This window comes from Zonotrichia albicollis, chromosome W (assembly GCF_047830755.1).
Source record: "Zonotrichia albicollis isolate bZonAlb1 chromosome W, bZonAlb1.hap1, whole genome shotgun sequence".
Taxonomy (NCBI): domain Eukaryota; kingdom Metazoa; phylum Chordata; class Aves; order Passeriformes; family Passerellidae; genus Zonotrichia; species Zonotrichia albicollis.
The window spans coordinates 12,693,512-12,714,233 of NC_133859.1; positions in this window are offsets into that span (position 1 = coordinate 12,693,512).

Consider the following 20,722-nt stretch of genomic DNA (forward strand, 5'->3'; position numbering starts at 1 on the left):
ATGTTATTCAGCAGGGTATAAGGATTCGAGACTGTGGGGAACAGTGTCTTAGTCCTTTGATTCATCACCCTTAAATCTTGCACTAGCCTGTAGCTACCATCCGTATTTTTCACTGCCAAAATCAGGGTGTTGTGCCGGGACATGCACGGCTCCAACATTCCTTTCTTTATTAATTCATCAATCACTGGTTTCAGGCCCTTCCTCCCTTCCATGGGAATGGGGTACTGTTTGACCCGAATGGGATCCCCTGGCCTTTCAATTTCAATGTGGATTAGCTCCATGTCCAGCCTCCTGGCCTCCCCTTGGACATACCAAACCTTTGGATCAATTTTCTCCTCATCCTGTGTGGTGAGTTTATACCTCACCTTGAGCTGGGAATTTTCTACTGCTAAAGTGATTTCCAATGCCACCATCAAGTCCCGTCCCAGCAAGTTAAAGTCTGCATCTTTTGTTAATAACGTATTTCCTATATACTTTTTAGTTTCTGTCTCTATTTCGACATCTTTTATAATCGGAACCTTAAAGGGCTCCCCCTTTGCCCCAATTACCATCATTGCATCATCACTCAGAGAGCACCCTCGCGGTAACTGCTGCACCGTGGTCCATTCTGCCCCGGAATCTACTAAAAAACAAATTTCCTGCCTGTGGGGTCCCACTCTCAATTTTATCAAGGACTCCCTCGGTATTCCGGACCCCAAACTAAAAAGCCCCTGACATCCCTAATCTTCCTGAAACATTGCTTGATCCTTGACCTTGTTGGGACAATTCTTTCGAATGTGTCCCTTTTGCTTGCAGTAGGAGCACCTGATGTCCTTTTTCTGGTTGTTCAAACCTTTTCCTTGGGAAGGATTTTGTTTCTTAGCCGGCGCCATTTTTGCTGAGTCTCTGACCTGTTTCTGTGCTTCCCTTACTGCAGCCACCAGCACCTTCATTTGAATCTTCTGCTTTTCTTCATCTCTCCTCATGTAGACCTTCTGGGCTTCCCAGAGCAACTCCTGCAGTTCCCTATATTGCTGTCTGTCTATCTATCTATCTATCTATCCATCCATCCATCCATCCATCCATCCATCCATCTATTTATCCATCTTTTCTAATTTCTTCCTTATGTCTTCCCACAAACTGAGTTTTACGCAAAACTGCCCCAATCGGAGAGTCGGGGTCTGTCTCAGAATACATTCTCAGGCTCTTTTGAAACCTTTCCAGCCATTCCGTGGGGGGTTCGTCCTTTCCCTGGCATTCCCTGAGTACTTTACTCATATTTTGTCCCTTTGGCACCGTGTCCCTGATAGCTTGTATTATCATATTTCTCAAATTTATCATTTTCTGCCTCCCTTCCTCCATCTGGGTGCTCTAAGACGGCTTTTGGTCCGGCCACCTCTGGTGTCCCCTCTCCCCTGGGGATTCCTGTTCTCCTAATCCCTGATCACGGCTTGTCTGATCATTTCTGTCTCCTCATTGTTGAACAGCGACCTCAGGATCGCATTGAGATCCTCGTAAGTGTAGGTGCTGGTTCCTATAAATTCATCTAGTCTTTCCACTGACCCCAAAGGATCATCCATCAATTTCCCCATTTCTTTCTTGAAAGCCCTCACATCCCCGGTGTCGATCGGCACATGTACGAAGCTGATAATTCCCGGACCCGTCGGCACTTCCCGGAAAGGAAAGAGACCGGGCTTTTCCTCCTCATCATCACTATCTCCAGTGGTTGCCCTCCTCGTTCTCTGTCTCGTTCGATGGGCCAGAGGAGAGCTGGCTTTCTTGGGGAAAATTACCTGTTTTTCTTCGGTCTCGGGGAGGGTTGGTGGCTGGGACTGCTCACATGGGAGTGAAGGCACCATTGCCTGCCCACGTGGGAGAGAAGGCGCTGCGGCCAGCTCCGGTGGGAGCGGTGGTGCCAAAGCCTGTCCCTGCGGGATCGATACCTGGGGAGGCAATGCAGGCACCGGAGGTACTTGGGCTGGTGCAGGCTGGGGTGGAGGGACAAGGTAGGGAGGTGGAAGGTTTTCCAGCGGTTCCCATTCCTTACCCTGGTTTGCTGAGCGGCTGAGAGCTCTGATTGGGTATAACCGCGAACAAGCGTATTTCCACATCTCGGCATATTCAATTTCCTCAAAGTCCTGCGGGCGGCGATCGACTATGTGGTCATACAGGGATGCAAGCGTCCACATGTCGAAAGTGCCGAACACCGGCCAAACCACGAATTTTGCTATCTCCTTTCCCCCTCACTTTTCCATACAAAACTGTATCATCTTTTCCTTGGACTTTTCCATTCTCCTGGGGCTCTCGTCCCAATGTTCTAACATCCATCCCAACAGACTCTCCCTCAGGATTTAAGGCAGAACCTTCCCGGGATCTTGGGGAGGTTTTTCTTGGGGTTTTTTCTGGAACCTACTTTTTTCCAACCCCATTTTCCCAAAAAACCCACTTGCGAATTTTCTCATCTTGTCTCCTTCAGCTGGGATGCTCGTCGCGACTCCTGAGTCTCTGTCCAATGTCGATTTCCGGAGTTTGCGAAATGCCTCCAGTCTATTCAACCATGCGAATAACTGTTCTGCGGGTCTTTTGACTGGTTTTGAGTTTTCTTACCTGTGTCTCTGGGTCAGAAGGGAGACTGTCTCCCAAAATACTTCAGGAATGTTTTTTCCCCTTCCCAACCCAACCACGATCGATTCCCTTAGCTCCCTATAAATCAAAGGTCCCACGTGTGTTAAGAAAAAACGCTCTCTTTCCCCTTGACCAAACACATCCCTTGTGGGGAAGTGGAACTGCGATGGTGGAGTCAACACTCCGTGATAGAATCATGTCTCACACACACGCTCGATCACACCCTAATGCAGCCTCTGATCTGGCCTTATCATAAGCAATGCAAGATAGCTTGGGAGCTCAGTCCCCAGGGAGACAGGGTGCCCAAAGCTAAGCTAGCTCGAGGCTGATGCCGTGTGCCAACCTCCTTAGCAAGCTCAGTAGTGATCAGCTCTATAGTGGTATCAGCTCTCAGGATTTCAGCTCTTTGCTTGCTAGGTAGATTGCCCTTGGCTTGAGGCTGCAGCAGACTGCGAGAGAGAGAGAAGGAGAGGCGCTGGCGGTTCTGCAGAGATGGCTTTATTGGGGAAGTCTGTGAAGGGTCCCAGCGACAGCTCTTCTTCTGTCGAATGGGCTAAAGTATGCCTTTTTTATACGGTTCGGGGGGGATCCAGATTTGACCAATGGTAAGGGTTAAGTATATTGGCCTATAGGGTTACAGAGATAACCTATGGGGCGGGGGGGTCAGGGAGACAGGAACTTCTTTGCTGCCTCAGCATTCCTATTGTTCAGATTCTCCAAGGGGCCCTACCTAAGTCCATGGAGTTTACTACAACACCCCACTCAACCACGCGATACTCATGGTTCCTTTCCCATGGGGATTCTTCATGCATGCCGATTTTCTGAGTGGAAAAGAAAAAGCACCTCAGCCTCGGAGATCCTTCTTTGGGTCATTCTGAGTTTCTAAGAGCTGGGCCCATTTTTATCCCTTGTTGGCTGTGGTGCTGGCTTAGGTTCAGTGTTTGATTGGTTTCGTGAACTCCCAATTCCGTCAGACCGCTGAAATCAGCAGGGTGCCTCCTGACTGGAGACGGGTCCCTGAACCCCAAATTCAAATCACGTCGGGGTCACCAGAATTGTTATAAATGATCAATTGAAAGCCAAATTATCAAAAATGTGAAAAGATTTTATTTATTTTTTTGCACAACCAAAATACAGTCCTCAAAACCACCACAGCCAAAGAGACAGCATCGAGCCCTGGATCGGCACTGGGTGAACCTGGATCTGACCTCTATCACATCGAATCCCCCTATTTTCACGAGAGCCGCTTCTAGCGATGAGGTTTTATTCACTTTATTGTGCCCAAGGCGAAGGAGTCCAAATTTCTTTTGTAACTCTTCACATTCATAGTTGGTTCTTTCACTGTGCAGAGCTGGACAACATATATTACACCCAGAAATTGGCATTTGACAGTGATTGATTTAAAAGATTGTTTCTTTGATATTCCGCTGCATCCAGACGATGCACCAAAATTCAGCTATTCTGTACCAAGCATTAATATGCAGGAACCACTAATTCGATATCATTGGACGGAATTACCGCAAGGCATGTGCAACAGCCCCACTATTTGTCAATGGTATGTTGCAAGGACCCTAAGTCCGATCTGGGAACATATGCCTGATGTTCTGTTGTGTCATTACATAGATGATATTCTGATATCTGTAGAAACTGATTCTAATGGAAGAAGCAGTGCTGGCTGTCAGTCAGGCTGTCACATCAGCAGGTCTGACCATTGCTTCTGAAAAGGTTCAAAAGACATTCCCATGGAAATATCTGGGCTGGCGCATTGGAACACACTCTATTTCGGCACAACCGTTGCAAATTGTAGCTGAAATCAAAACTCTGCACATGCACAAAAATTACTAGGGACTATAAACTGGGTTTGTCCCTTGCTTGGAATTTCAAATGCAGAATTGGAGTCATTGTTTTCCCTGCTAAAGGGAGAGCCTAACCTCTTATCACCTAGACACTTGGACACAAAGGCACAAACTGTGCTTCAAAAGGTAGCTGATCCCGTCTCACAGAGACAGCTCGCTGGGCTCCAGAGTTACCACTTTGGTTAATAATTCTAAACCCTGACAGGCAACCACATGCCTTGATATTTCAGTGGGACTCAGAAAAACCAGACCCTCTGTTAATTATCGAATTGGTCTTTTTGCCTAACAATATGCCCAAGACTATTTAATGCAAGATGAACTTATGGCCGTGTTAATTGTCAAAGCTCGTCAAAGACTAACCTCCTTGGCTGGAAGGGATTTTGACCGCATCTTTTTACCTCTTACAATGTTCTATTTGGATTGGTTGCTACAGAAATCTGAGAAATTGCAAATTGCTTTAGCAGATTACCCAGGGCAGATATCTATCCATCCACCTAAGCACAAGATGTTAAGCTGTTCTTTTAACTTGCTCTGGAAGCCACGGAGAAGTGAGACTCCTTTGCAAGCTATAACAATATTCATGGATGGTTCTGGGAAAACCCATAAATCAGTGATTGTGTGGAAGGATTCTGATACTGGAACCTGGCAATCTGATATTGCTGTTGTTGAAGGGTAGAACTGTAGAATTAGCTGCTGTGGTCAGAGTGTTTCAGAAATTCAGCTCACCTTTTAACCTATTAACAGACTCTGCCTACGTAGCGGGAATTGTGTCTAGAGCAGAAGCCTCTGTCTTTAAACAAGTTAGAAATTATGTTCTTTTTTACTGGTTGAAACTACTAGTTTTTCTTTTGGATCAAAGGACTGCTTCTTATTTTGTTATGCATATAAGGTTGCATTCCAATTTGCCTGGGTTTCTTACAGAAGGCAACGCCCAGGCAGACTTGTTAACCCTACTGGTGCAACAAGTTTTACCAAACAGAGCAGGCTTGAGTGAGTCACTCGTTTTATCACCACAACCCTGGGGCTTTAGTAAGGCTTTTTGAGCTTACTCCAGCACAAACTTCTAGTACCATTGCTACATGTCCTGATTGTCAGTGTTGCTCTCTTCCTAATGTAAGCACAGGGGTCAACTGGAGAGGTCTACAAAGCCTACAAATTTGGCAAACAGACGTGACACACTTTCCTGAATTTGACCGTTTGAAATTTGTGCATGCTTCCATTGGTACCTTTTCAGGTGCTCTGTTTGCCTCAGCCCACACAGGAGAAACAGCAAAGGACTCTTGTCATCATTTTACTGCTGCCTTTGCCACATTAGAAATTCTGCAACAGATTAAGACAGATAATGGCCCCGCATACATTTCCTGTAAAGTTGCAAATTTTTTCTCCTTATGGGGAATTACCCACAAGACAGGCATACCCCATTCACCCACCCAGCAGTCCATTATACAGCAAGCCCATGGCACCCTCAAGTGTCTCCTGGCCCAACAGAAGGGAGGAGCCAGAGATACACCTGCTGAAAGACTACAGAAAGCCCCATATGCTTTTAATTTTTTTAACTGTTCCATGATGGATTTAAATCCCCCTATGACTAGGCATTTTGCATCATCCACATCTCTTTCCTGCAAGGAGAAACCACCGGTAGTGATCCGTGACCCAGAATCTGGCAAAATCCTTGGCCCTTACCCTTTGGTCACTTGGGGGACGGGTTTTGCTTGTATTTCCACAGAAAAGGAACCTTGTTGGATCCCTGCAAGAAATGTGAAACCATTCTGGGAACCTCTACCAGCACCTGACAGAGACCAGGCCTCTACCCAGCTCTCAGAAGAGGAGGGGGAAGAGGAACCACACAGAGACTGCAGCTCATGACCAATATCTTCTGTCCCACCTGCAAAGGAAACTGTGAACTTTGAGTTTTATGTCAGTGTAAAAAGTGTGGAGATCGGTGGTATCGCAGAGCCCTTTTGGCAAAAGCATGGTGTGCATCATGTTATGATGTGGCGTTACAAATAAGGTACAAGGCCATTGAATTTTTAATTGTAGTAGGCCACAAGGAAAGGGATAGCCCTCGCCTCTTCTCAGGAGGGAAGTTTTGAGGGAAGCTGAAAATAGCCATATTTGCGAAGTAGAGTGCAAATGAAACAATTTAGTGCCTTATATCTGGCCAGTCCCTGAACAAGCCTGGGAAAGGACAAAAAGGGAATGTGCTAAAAGACAGACTTGGAAACTAAAATCCAAAAAGGTGTTTTTTGCTGCAACATAGAATGGAGTTAAAATGGATGCTCTGCTTATGCTTATTAGCACTGCTTATTTTTACTAACGCAGCCTGGCCTGTTGAACAACCCAAAACAAATGTTTGGATAACTCTAGCTAATGCAACAAAACAAGATACCCTGTGCTTGGCTGCTGCATCCCCAGAAAATCCATTTTCAACCTGTCTAGTCGGCTTGCCATTAGACAATTGGCCAATACAAAAAAATACTGAAAGCGTGGTGCAGAGCTCATATCCTGTTGATGCATGGGATCAGTGGACCCCCTGCCTTCCTGAAGCACCCTTGGAGCCCCAAGAATTAGAGCTCCTGGGTTCTGTAAAAATGGGTTTTTGAGTTAATTTTAAATACACAGGAAGAAATCAGTCTAAAGCTTGGGATGTTTCTCCCTATCACCCTGTGTATAAGAATCAAACTTTTGATGTAATTACAGTTCTGGCAAACCTTCTAAATCCAGCAATGCCCCCCTAAGGCTGCCATCAGGAATGTTTTTGATCTGTGGAGATCGAGCCTGGGCTGCTACCCCTTCACACATAAAAGGAGGTGCCTATAGTCTGGGACGATTGACTGTGCTAACACCTAACACATCCATGATTTTACAGCACAAATATCCCCGCAGAATAAGGCGCAGCTTACATGCATTTGATAAATACTGCAATGATGAAGTGTCTCTGTGGTCTGAGACCCAAATGAATTTGACCTCTTTACTTTTGTCAAAATTGGCTGCAAAAAAGGCCTTAACCCAATTAAATGAGATGGCTTGCTGGCTGGCAAAAAAGATAAATGCCACTAGCTCTGCTTTGTCAAACCCATTAATGGATGTTGATAGTGTAAGGCATGCTACTTTGCAAAATAGAGCTGCGATATATTTTTTGCCTTTAGCACAAGGTCATGGCTGTGAAGATTTTGATGGAATGTGTTGAGTGAACCTTTCTGATCACTCGGAATCTATCCATAAAAGCATACAATGGCTGAAGGATAGTGTGCTTAAACTAAGAGTAGAATCTGGATCTTGGCTAGATAACCTGTTTAGTGGCTGGGGTTTAGCTCCCTGGCTAAAGGATTTCTTTAGGATAGGTATTCATGTGGTGATTTTGATAATTATTATATTAATCATGATACCTTGCTTGCTTCAATGTGTGCAGAGATTAATTAATAAGACCATTAAAGGAGTGTTTTTGATTGACACAGATGGGGGACAAATTGGGGTGCACAGGACAAAGAGTACTTAGGACCTTATTAGCATAAGAGAATTGATAGATAAAATGCCTTGGCAAAAGCAAACAGAACTTTGAAAACTAGATCTAGATAGCAAGAAGATTTAATTAGACAGGTTTACCGGAAAAAGAAAATCCTATTAAACTCTGCAAGCAAGAGATGTTGTTATATGCATAAGTTTGTGTATATGATTCTAACCTAATCATTGTAGTACACATTACTAGTCTCCCTAAAATAGTATATAAGTGCTTGTATCCCAGAATAAAATCGGATTCTGATCACCGAGTCAGTCTCCTCATCTCTCTCCATCGCCGACAATAAATATGTAGGTAATGTAAACAATAAACAGTTTCTGCTTTATCATATTGGTCAGTTGTTCCAGAGTCCTGGATATCCTGCAAGCTAAGCATGACTTACATCTCTGTGGGAACCGGGCTGGGTGCCTGAGCACTTCGATGACATCATCTTCTGAGGCAGCTCCCCGACGCTTGGAGTTGCTATGAAAACTCTCGGGCTTGAGAGCAGAAGAAGCGCTGCTCCCTCCGTGGGAGGGCCCTTCTCCGCCCTTTCGGCAGAAGACTCTGCCCCCCCCCACCCCCCCGGCTCCTCTCCTATGGGAGGTACCATAGGCTGTACATGCCAGACTTTCCCTCCTCCCGCCCGCGTTCCTTGCTGTGACGAGAGAGTGGGACTAGCTCCGCCCTCATGGCGGAAGTCACGAGGTCAAACTCCACCTCCTCCTTGTCTTTATACCCACTGCTCAATATTGACTGTTCCTTTTTATTTTCCCCATCTTTTTTCTTTAAAACCAATATATGTTGTTCCTTTCTGTTTGCTGATGGGTTTTGCTGAAATGATAAAACCATAAAAAGCCTAGCATATTCTAACTTGTAGAAATATTTGTTCGCACATATGTGGGATATAAAGCTTGATATTAACTTCTTATCAAAGCTACCAAATTCAGGCCATGTCTCATTGTTATCAAGTTCATAAGTTGGTCACATTTTTTCTGAGAGTCTGATAAGTCTAGATTTAAAAAGAATTGACTCTGCACCAATTAGGTCCCGCCAGTTTTTCAATACTAACCCTGTCTATCTGTCAGTATTTTGCAATTCAACTCACAGGAGTATATGCACCCCATCTTAACACGTATAGGTAGGAAAGTAGCCAGGGAGAGAGAGAGAGGGATTAGAACTCATGACTTTTGGAGCTGCAGCACAGGAGCAAACCCATTGCATTGGCCTCAGAACACTACCTACCACTACCAAGTTAAACCTCTGCTTTTTCAGAGAGAGTCCTCTCTTACTACCAGTGGACAAGACAGAGAGTAAAAGCAGCTCTGCCTGGACCCCCTAGGGTCCTTCCACACTGTTATAAATTATCAAATCGAGAGTCAAATTTATAAGAAAATTTAGCAATGATTTATTAGATTGTCAGCGAAACAGCATTTCGATCGAAAAAACACCACCACCACAGCCAAGGGCAGCGTCGAGCCCAGGATTGGCGCTGGGTGAACCAGGATCTGACCTCCAAAATGTCAGAGTCTCCCTCTTGGTTCACACCGGCTGCTTTGTGCAGTGAGTTCTTATACAGTTTATTCCGCCTGAGGCAGAGATGACTGAATGTTCCTTTGTGTCCCTTCACATGCAGAACCGGGGCCATACATGTGCAGGTTTAGACAAAAGTCCAGTCCAGGTGTCTAGATGTTGTCAGAGCACTCCGGACAAGTCAGCATTCACATGTAACAGGGTGGTGCCGGTGATCACTGTAGTAGATGCAATCTTCAAGGTGTGAAATCACTCTTGAGTGGTCCTGGCATTCCAAGTCAGTGATCATCGCTCAGGAAGGTTCCATTCATATGTTAAAAGAGGTGATATTATCTTCATGTCTGGAAACTGGTTGAATAAGACTCTGCTCCCGGATGGGGTGGTCAAAAGACATAACTTGGATCTTAAAATATTTTATACATTAATAGCATGAATTGTCTCTACCATATACTACAACACTAAACAAAACTACAAGAGATCTCTCAACACCTAACTCAGGTGCTAAAACAGAATGCCACCTTTATTCAGTTACTCACGTGTCTCTATGCCAGATCTGAGGATTTTTGGCTTTGATACCTTCTGGACCACAGCTGATGCCTCCCTCAGAGTGTCAGCAGGAGTGGGGGGGCAGCTGGGTGTTCCTCTGGTCCAAGGGTTTTCCAGATGTCTTCTGTCCCTTTCATGGGGTTGCCAGAACTGATGCCTTGAGAGGCTGATCTGGAACAGAGACTAGACAGAGTTAAAGGAATAAAGTAGGTATTTATTGAAAGGCCTTTAAAGGATACACCTTGGACAATACAAGAGCCTGGCCGTGGCTACACCCAAGATGGATCCAAGATGGATGCAAGATGGACAACAATCATGAGTCTTCACACTTTTATAAGTTTTGGTCTATTTACATATTGGGGTCAATTGTCCAATTACAGCTTCAGGTTAAGAAATCTCATCCTCTCGGTTTGCTCTCTTCAATTCACCATTGTTTATGCTTTTTGGATCTGAGGCTGTAACGGCTGTCCTTGGTTCTCAAGCTGGAAAATAATTGTTTTGTCTCACTACCCTGTGAAGAGAACTTACTAACACCCCACATGAAGTTCAGAGTCACACACTAAGGCAGTACAGAATCTAAAAAATATGAAAGCTAAAACCTAAGGCATCACATGGAGTGAGGAGCCCCCACTGGAGCAGATTTCCTGGCAGGACTAGTGACCCCTTGGAGGACCCACACTGGAGCAGACTGTTCCTGCATCCACTGCACCCTGTGGAAGGGACCCGTGCTGGGGCAGTTCATGAAGAACTGCAGCCTGTGGGAAGGAGTCACCTTGAAGAAGTTCTGGTGCCAGTTCACCTGTGAGGCTGTGTGTCACTCACTCTCCCCACAGTCCCCACGCGCCCAGGGAACAATGGCTTGTTTGCGGATCACATACACCTTTTGCCACAGCTCCCCACCTGCCCCGGAAGCTGAAGCTGATTTTGCATGTGACTCACTCTCACACACAACCAGACAACAATAAGGTACCTTTTACTTTCACATCACTTGTTAAAATCTCAGATGTTATTGGCCATTTCAAGGCGCTCTTGGATCCCACACCCCTGAGTCTCTAGTGTTTGCTACTCTTAACCTAGCAACCTTTAAGCCTAGAAGCTCTTGAGTTTGCTACTCTCATCCTAGCAGTTTTTAAGCCTAGATGCTATTGAGTTTGCTACTCTCAGCCTAGGACCTTTAAAGCCTAGGTGCTCTGTCAAGCTTTCCGATTCTGAGGAGGCTGTAATCTGATATTAAGACTCCTCCCATGGGACACCTGATAAAACCCCAGGGCCCTGGGTCTGCTCTATCTCTCTGGCTCTCTAGGCTTTGCTCGGGCTCCCGGGCCTGGGACACCGCCTCCGGCCCCTCCCCCAGCACGGGGGGGAGGGGGGGGGGAGATAAAATGGACTCTCATGCTCAACAACAAAGAGACTTGTCTCATCTGTTTCCCCTGCCATTGAATTGTGGCCTCCCTGGACATGATCATCACTGTAGTCACATGCTGCTACAGTGCTCCTGAGTTTGGCACTCCCGAGTGTCTTCTGTGGTTTTAGACCCGCAACCTAACAAAATTTCTAGGGGCCGATGTTGAGAAGGATGAAAGTTTGACAAGAAAGTATCACAGATATGTATGCTTAGCAGAAAGATTTTTAAATGTAGAGTCTGATGAAGGAATAGAAATTGAAGCAAGTTTTGATATGGAAGAAAAGAATTGCTGTGCCTGTCTTACTGGATAACAAAGAAGGTAAAGGATATGTTAGTTAGAAGTGGTTTTTATGGCTTAGAGCAAAAGATAAATCCACCTCAAACAAGAAGATGTTTTTACCAAGCAGGAAGATACCACCGGTAAACAAGAGTGCTGATGTTGCAAGTAGAAAAAAGATCTCAGAATTTTCCACTGCAAGAAAACTGAAAAGTAACTTCTAGCTTAAACTGTAATGTACTAACTTTTAGTGATTGGAGAATAGTAACATGAATATGATAATTATAGTAGTTATGATAGGCTATAGATAAAAGTTAAGAAAAGTATATAATGCATTGTAACCAAAACGTCTCCAGGCCTGGTTGCACCTGGAGCTGACAGCTGTAGGCACAAGCTCTATCACCCATGACCCTGGACTGCTGTAACATCTTGGATGGAATAAACTGCATTTTGGTGAGCTGCCTGGAGTCCCAAATCTCTCATTTAGGCTCTTACAGGCCCCCTCCACTTTTTATCCTGCTTTCCCAGTGGATTGTGCCAGGAAAACCCTCAGCTCCCTCTCTCCAAGAGGTCCCACTCCTTCCCTGAGATCCAGTCCCAGTTTCCCTGGGGGGGATTCTCTCACTCTTTTTATTACGCAGTCTCTTTACTGGCCATTTTTCTTGCAAAAAGATGGAAACACAGTGTGGGAGACTCCTCACTCATGTAGCAGGTCTGGGGTAACCAGCTTGCCTCAGCCACACACACATTCATCCCCCCCCATATCTGCCCCCGCAGAAAAAGTACTTACAATTCTTTTTCCTTTCTGGGTCTTCGTGTACACTACTTGTCTTAGGGGGCCAATTGTCGCTGCTTTAGGGATCCTTTTCCCTTTTCTTTGTTTTATTGTCTCTTTTTGTCCTCCGGTTGCATCTGCTGATCATGCCAGAAGAAACAGAGTGAGGCTGCCAAACTGCCTTCCCCACTCAGAATCCTCTGAGGTCCCAGCAGCGAGGTGTTATTTACCAGGTTTTGGCACCAAATTCTGAAAAACGCCAATCACTTGTTTTAAAATTTTTAAAGTTTAATAGTAATAAAATGCTTAAAAAATTAGTAATAAAAATTAGACCAATAAGAATTTGGACAATCAGAGTTAGGACAATAAAGAACAATAAAAAGCAAAGAATTACAGACATCCGGATGCTTCTTGGGCACTAAGCCCCAAAAAGCATGGCTCACTAACAAAGGATTAACCCTTAAAAGCAATAGCCTGTTGCATATTCATATATCTCATACATGACTCAAAAATTCTTTTCAAACAAAGGGTGTTTTCTGCTTAACTTCAGCTTCTCCCCTCATCTTGTAAATCAGTCTTCTCTGGTTCCTCGGAATCTGAGCCTTCCTGATAAGGAGGTGATAATTCTTTTCTTGGAATCCTGTTGTATCTCCATCCAAAGAGGATAATGAGAAGAATTTCTCAGTTATCTTTTCCATTTCTTGGGTCAGTTACAAAAAAGTATCTTACATCACATAGTTTCTATTTTATATTATGTTATAGGCAAAAAACTATATTTACCACACTACTTAAAAGAGATTAATACAACATAACTTTCCAACATAACACATATAGTATTTATTTTAATATTTGTGAAAAGCCAATCATATAATATGCATTTTTCGCAGCTATAAACTCTGAAAGGAATAGGAAAGAAAGGAGAGGCAGTGGGGTAGCCCTGTGTGTTTGGGAGTATTTTGATTGTCTAGAGCTCAATGGTGGTGACAATAGGGTTGTGTGTTTATAGGAAAGAATCAGGGGGAAGGCCAACAGGGCAGATATCCTGGTGAGAGTGTGTTATAGACCATCCAACCAGGATAGAGGCAGATGAAATATTCTATAAGCAGATGGGAGAAGTCTCATGACTGCTAGCCCTTGTATTCTTGGGCAAATTCAAATTACCAGAGGTTTGCTTGAAATACAACACAGCAGAGAAGAAATCATCCAGGAGGTTCCTGGAGTGTGTGGAAGAGAACTTCCTGATGCAGCTGGTGAGGGAGCCAACCAGGGAAGGCGGCCTACTTGACCTGCTGTTTGCAAACAGAGGACTGGTGGGTGACGTGATAGTTGGAGGCCGTCTTGGGCATAGCAGTCACAGCTTCTTCATGAGGGGAAGTGGAGGAGCAGACACCTGACTCTTCTCTGGTGACCAGTGATAGGACCTGAGGTAAGGTCATGGAGCTGCATTGGGGGAGGTTTAGGTTGGATATTAGGAAAAGGTTTTTCACTCAGAGGGTGGTCAGGCAATGTAGAAAGGCATCTTGACCCCCACAAGAGCTTATCTGTTGTTTGTTAACCTGTCAGATAACTCAAACAGGACAATGTTTTGTAGTGGGTTATTTTGGCACCATGGGGTTAACAGCAGTCTTGCAACTGGAAGGTAAGCTGGATTTCTGACTGACAGACACCTCACTTTACAAACTATGAAAGCTATGCAAAAAATTCACAAAGCAGAAATCTTCTGTACATTTCCATGGAATTTTGTGAGGTTTCTCGCGTGAGCAGGGATACCTACTTTACGCTTAGTCCCCCAGAGGTTAAGTGAAGGAATTTTTACATTATCATAATTTCAATAGTAAGTTACATTTGACTCCTAATCAATACCATTTCTTTTGCAAGCTTTAATATAGGTACCTTGACATTGTGCACTGTTTTATGTTATGCTGTAATCCACCTGTAGTTCTTTTTAGTTTTGTACTGTGTAGTAAGTAACTCTGATTAAGATCTTTTGTCTGTTATCTCTTGTCTGTTTAATAAATAATTCATTTAATAAATAGACTTCATCTGCCATCTTTAGAACTTGCAGGCCAGAGTAATTTCTTAACTTTAGGCTTCTACCAAAATTCTGAGGCTAAGGCAGAGTTTGTCTGAAGCTTCCACTGGTCCCATGACATTTTTGGCATAGTCAAAGGCAGGATGGAAAACGATTTTGAGAAACAGACCAAAGGCTTAGCAGATTACCTAAGAGGCACAGTGCTCATGCTGAAACTGATGACCCTTGGCCAGTGGATAACTGGTATGACTGGGAAAAAATACAAGAGAAAATTGATGAAAAATGGGGATCACTAAAAGATAAAAAAGGAGAACATATTATTTGTCATGCACTGGCACCATGTTTAAAATCTGCTTGGCAATAGAGGAAGCAGATTATAAAAGAAACTGATAAGCTGAGAAATGAAATAAAGAAATCATGTAGAATTGTCTCTGCAACACCAAGATGACAAATTGAAACAAGTTAAAAGAATCCAAGGGAAATACAAAAACCTTGGAAGAAAAATTAGAATTGGCATTATTAAAAAAAAACCAATTCTATGGATGTTTAAAAAATTAGAAAATTGATAACATCACCCAAAGACTGAGATGGTGATATTTGGAAAAGTTCTGATGAAATCAGTGATGAAAATATTGAATGGGATTCTGACAAAAGCACAGAACCCCCATCTCTTAAACAGGAAGAGGTTCCAGAATTTAAAATGAGACCCATAATTAAGATCGAATTTTCTGAAGGTCCCCAAGGAGGTCAGAGGAGGAACACAGTCAAAACTTCTCCCTGGATCCCCTGCAATTGGCAAACCTAAAAGAGAAATATCCACAAAGGGCAGGGGAGACAAAAACTGAATATCCGTGAAGAGTTTGTCTCACTGGGGGAGATTAGATTTTATTGGACAGGGTGGAGAGTTTTGTGTTCTGGAGTGCAGGTGTTCTTTTGTACCTTGGACCAGACCCTCCTGACAAATCCCATTCAATAACCAGCAGAACTGCATATTGGTCAAGAAGAATAAATATTATGGAGAGAAGGGAACCACTCTCAATCTGCATGCAGTCAGTTAATGACATCTCATCTTCTGTTACAAAAACCACCTTTCTGCAGGCAATGTACAGACATGCAGACAAAGACATTCCAATCTCTACAGAGGTAGATCCTGATATGTTAAGACCTTTGTTGAGGGGAGCTCCAAATATGCTAAAAGTTTATTTGGTGGGGAGACAAGATGCAATCAAAAGAGATGTAATGCATAAGGAAGCTTTATAAGATCCACAAGCCCTGAGGACACCTGTCCCTACATGGGCAGAACTCCTGCATGATATAGTAAACAATCCGAGAGAGACAGGCTGGGAAAAGCAGGAAAAGAACCCAAGTACTGAAATGCGGAAATGCCCTGAGAGACAGGTGAGAATTATTACACATAACCCAACCGAGACAAAAGAAAAACCTTACCAACCTAGCCGCCTCCAAGACCAGAGAAATTAGTAATGGAGAATGGCTTTGGCTTTAGGAATACCCAGTGCTGCTTTAAGGAATAGATTAAATGAACAGGGGATAGAAGTGCCTTCAGCTAAGTACCAAGGTCCCTCTAAGGAGGTGCAGTTCCTGGTGATTTGCGGAAAAACTCCACAACTCATAAAAGTTGTAAAGTAGGTATGTATATTTATTCAGAGCCAGCACATGCGGGATAGCTCCTCAAAGAACATGCCTCGCACTCCTCGAGAGTCCAGACTCCCCCTTTGTCCCCTAACCTGTTGCATATGCATTAAGTTTCGAAGTAGGTCCATACATATTCATTTAATAGCTCGCCTGGCATTACAATTAGTCCTTATCAGTCCTTGCCTGAGAGCTCTCTGGTCTTCCATCTCCCTGGTATCTTGGCAGCTTCAGTTTTGGTTTGCTTCTAGTTTCAAGGTGCAAGGGGGCCCTCTTATCTCTCTCCAGCTTAGAAGCTCACAATACTTTCACCTTGTTTGGGGCAGTTTTGCATTCTCTTGTCTACAGGCTTTTGCCAGCACAGCAAATTAACAGACTAAACAAGTTAAAACAACACACTTCATCTATGTGAAACTGATTTCTACCCCAAGTTAATTTCTAACCCCATGTCTCACTGGGAACCTGGTGGGTAGCGGGCCAAACTGTAATTCCCGATGAAACCATGACAAAATTAGGTGTTGTATCTACCCCTACTGAGACAGAGTAGGGATCCATCCTGAATTAGGTGAAGTGTCTAACAACGGTGAAAAGTCTGTGAGGCCAAAGCTGAAGGAAAAACTCGTATGCCGAGACAGCAAGGAGACAGAGAAAGAAAAACAGAAAAGACCACAAGGTCAATTTGCCCCGACCTAGAAATTCCTTTGATAAAGAAGAACTGGTGCTAAGTGTCATGCAGGATGAATATGTATGAACTTATTGTGAAACTGTATGCATATGCATTTGGAAGGGGGATAAAAAGAGGTCTGAAATCTTCAGGGGCACGCATGCCTTTTGAGGAGAATTTTTCTCTGTGTGCGTCCGGTGCCGTAAATAAACATACCGAGCTTTACAACTTTTATAAAGTTGTGAGGTTTCTTTTTTTCTCCGCAAAATATTATGGCGAGCCAGCCAGGAGTTCTCTGTCCCCGCGGGGGCAGGGGGGATAGACGGACCTCCAAGGCGCGCCCTAGGATTTTTTTTCCTGGTGGAGCTCCGCTTGTCTCAACTTGACACCTGCGAGGACAGACAACGACCCGCTGGCCTGCGGAGGAAGATACGGTATGTAATGAGGGGCCCCAGGGGGAAGGAAGGAGAGCAAGGGACTAAATCACCCAGAGAGGTCTGGGTTCAGCTGATAGAGCAGCTGTATTAGAGACAGGGTTCGTCATTCTGATAGGGCACACTGCCAGCGGCTCTGGGGGTAAGCCGGGTGAACCCGTGTATGTGTGTATTGGGGATTCGTAGTTCTGATAGAGCAGAACTGATGAGCCCGTGTGTGTTTTGTTTGTGTGTGTGTGTGATGTCCGGACACTGTGTTGCTCTATGGTTAATGTGTGTGGCCAGTGCACTGTGTTTGTGATCGTGCAAGTGATAAGTGTATGGTGTATAAAAGAGAGTAAATCTACAGGGCCCTACAGTGCGGGGGGAGGTCAGTACTCCCTGTGTTTGAAGCAGCCAAGTGAGGCCAGGGCGCCGGCTGCAGCAGGCTGCGGGGGCAGGGAGAGAAGTGCCCCGCGGAGAAGCGAGTGGAGGAATGTCAGTGATGGTATTTATCGTGTTTGAATGTAGTGATTTGTGTAGATTTGGTACATTTTAACCATGAGTATGAGCTCAGAGAGTTCCTTTGCCTTGGATGTTTGGACTTGATCTATAGACTGTGTGCTGTTATTTTGATTGTGTCCAGGAAAAATTGATGTGAGTAAATGCCGAATTATGGTATGCTGTGTTGTGTTGAGAAAAGTGAGCACTTTGAGAGATATGCCCTTTCCTGTCCGGTTTATCTCGGCTGTTTGAGGGGCCTGGAAGGCCCGGGGGTGGCCTTGGGGCAGCCCGCGCGTTGAAGGACGAGAAGAGGCTTCAGTTCTTCTTTCTGGTTTTATGTTTATTAATTGTTTATCTAAAAGATGTTCTTTCAGCCTAACAAAGATCCGCTCAGCAGTCAGCCATGGGCACACTGTGCCGTCCCACGGACCGCCACGTATCTTTATACCCCTAGTTACGTATACAATATTTATCATTTTTCCCCAATACCATCTATTCTTATAGCTCGGTGTACTCTTAGTAATAACCAATCCAAAGGTGCCACCGTGGCCAAAGAAGATGGAGGAGAGGAGGAAGAAGAAGGAGGGCAGGACACACCCCAATTCCTCCATTTTACTCCTCTAAACCCCCCTGTACATAAATCCTAAACCCTGTTTCTCACCCTCTAATTAGCTAATCTTTCCACCCTTCACCCCGGTGAGGCCCTCTTATCTTCATAAAGGTGTCGTCTCCCGTGTAGGGTCAAAGTCCTGCCACCAGACACTTCTGGCAACATTCCAGGACTCCCGGGCCCCCCAAGGGTGGTCTCGGGGGCCTTGCATCCCAGGACTCAAATCCTGAGATCCCACACTTTCCCAGTGATTTTGTGTGGTGATTTTCTTCCGCTGCATTGTGGTAATTTGATTCTCAGATTGTATAGTGGTGTTTGTGGAGATTTTAAGATTTTGTTGCAACAAGAGTAGCATTTTACATAGGAGAACTATAGTACGGTGATTTATGTTTAACTTTGATAAAGCGAGTTAAAGGAATTCCAAGAATTCTCCCCCTCATAGTAACTCAAGCCTTGGCTCTAGTGAATTTGAGATAAGGGGGAGGGGGGGGAGTGCGTGTGTCTGTGGGCATATCAGAGTTTCGGCTGTGACTAGCACAGCCTTTTTGCAAAGCAGCAAAACAAGTGTAAGTAGACACAGTGCTTAATTAGATTGTGCAAGAAGAGAACTAGAAAAGACTGATATTTTGTAAAACAGAGTTTACGTAGAAGAGATGAATGAGATGAATTAGTTAACGAGACTTATGAGATTTATGAGACTTCAGTTGGTACTGCAGTAAGTCTTTACTGGAAACAACCTGCTGTAAGGATTTACAGTTCTCTGTAACAAACAGAATAGCCTGCCTTTGTGGGCAATTTCGGGGAGCCTTTGGTACATCAAGAGGCTGGCATGCTGTGTTAGGTGACAGTGGCTGTGCCCTGGGCACAGGGACAGCTCTGGCTGCCCCGTCGCCCCAGGGAACACGGGAATGGCCTGTGGGCAAAAGCTGGATGTGCAGGTATTATTGCAGTGCGGTGTTTATGAGAAACACTGGTATTGCTGTTTTGCTGTTCTAATAGGAAGATAAAAGGGATAGAGTTTTTGTATGCTGAAATGTCTTTTGTTTTAAGAAATCACCCAGAATGACAAAGAGACTGTGAGATCAGACCGCCCTCTGGTCTTGGCCCTTGAAAAAGAAAACAAGGCAAAGAGAAAGCAAATCAAACATGTTGTTCAGCATGCAGCATAAGATAGCAACGTATGAAATTAGGCAAGGATTATCATGCTGAAATGCAAAGCAATCACAGTTCGCAAAATGAGTACATATGACCTGCTAAAGGCTTCCTCCCAAGGTAAGGGAGGAGGGGTGAAGATGACCTCCCCAAAAGGGAAGAATTTTTGTCGGCACAAGGGTCATATATTCAGTTTTAAATAAAGCTTTAGTACCTGTGGAGAATGTTTATGTTGTAGCGTGGGGAATGAACAACTGGCCAGTCTGAGAAGGCATACTTTTGCAAACCTTTAAAGTAACGTGTACTATGTGTACCTAAAAGCTTTTGTACAGTTCGCTCAATTTGCTAAACATTCTCAAATGAGAATGGTTACTCTGGAGGCAAATAATATAAAGATGTTAGGCTTAATATTAACAGACACTGAAATTAAGAAAGACATTAGTAAGGAGATATTAGAATAAGTGTTTTCAAGGGTATGGGCCTCTGCTGTACCAGGGAGAGTGAAAGATGCTCCCCCATGGGATGCTCCCCCATCAAGCTTAATGAAAGAACACAACCAGTGAGAATTGAGTAGTACCCTCAAAAGGAAGGTAAGGAAGGTATCAGTCCAATAACTGATAGTACTGGATTAAGGGCTGTCAATAAGATAACACAGAATTTGTACCCTGTGGTAGCAAATCCATAGACCTTACTAACTTGTTTAACACCTGAGCTAACCTAGTTCACTGTTTTAGGCTTAAGAGATACCTTCTTTTGCCTCCCTATCCACGAAGCCAGCCAGAAAATTTTTGCATTCAAACACAAGCTCACATGGTCCATGTGCCTGAAGGCTTCAAAATTCCCCACTCCGATTGGAGAACAGCTTGCAAAGACCCAGAGTCCCGGGAAGCTCCACAAGAGGAAAGGAGGCTGTTGCAGTACATGGACAATCTTCTAGGAGCCACTCGGACGAGGGAAGCAAGAGAAGCCTGGATTGTAAGCCTTTTGAATTTCCTAGGACTACAAGGATGCAGAGTCTCAAAGAAAAAGGCACAGGTAGTGAAACAGAAGGAAATCTACCTGGGGTAAGAAGTGAGTGCTGAGCAGCAGACTTTAAGGCAGGGAAGCCCTATGCCAAACCCTGAACCCCAGACAACGAAAGAACTCCGAACCTTCTTAGGCATGGCAGGGTGGTGCCAGCTGTGGGTTTATAATTATGGACT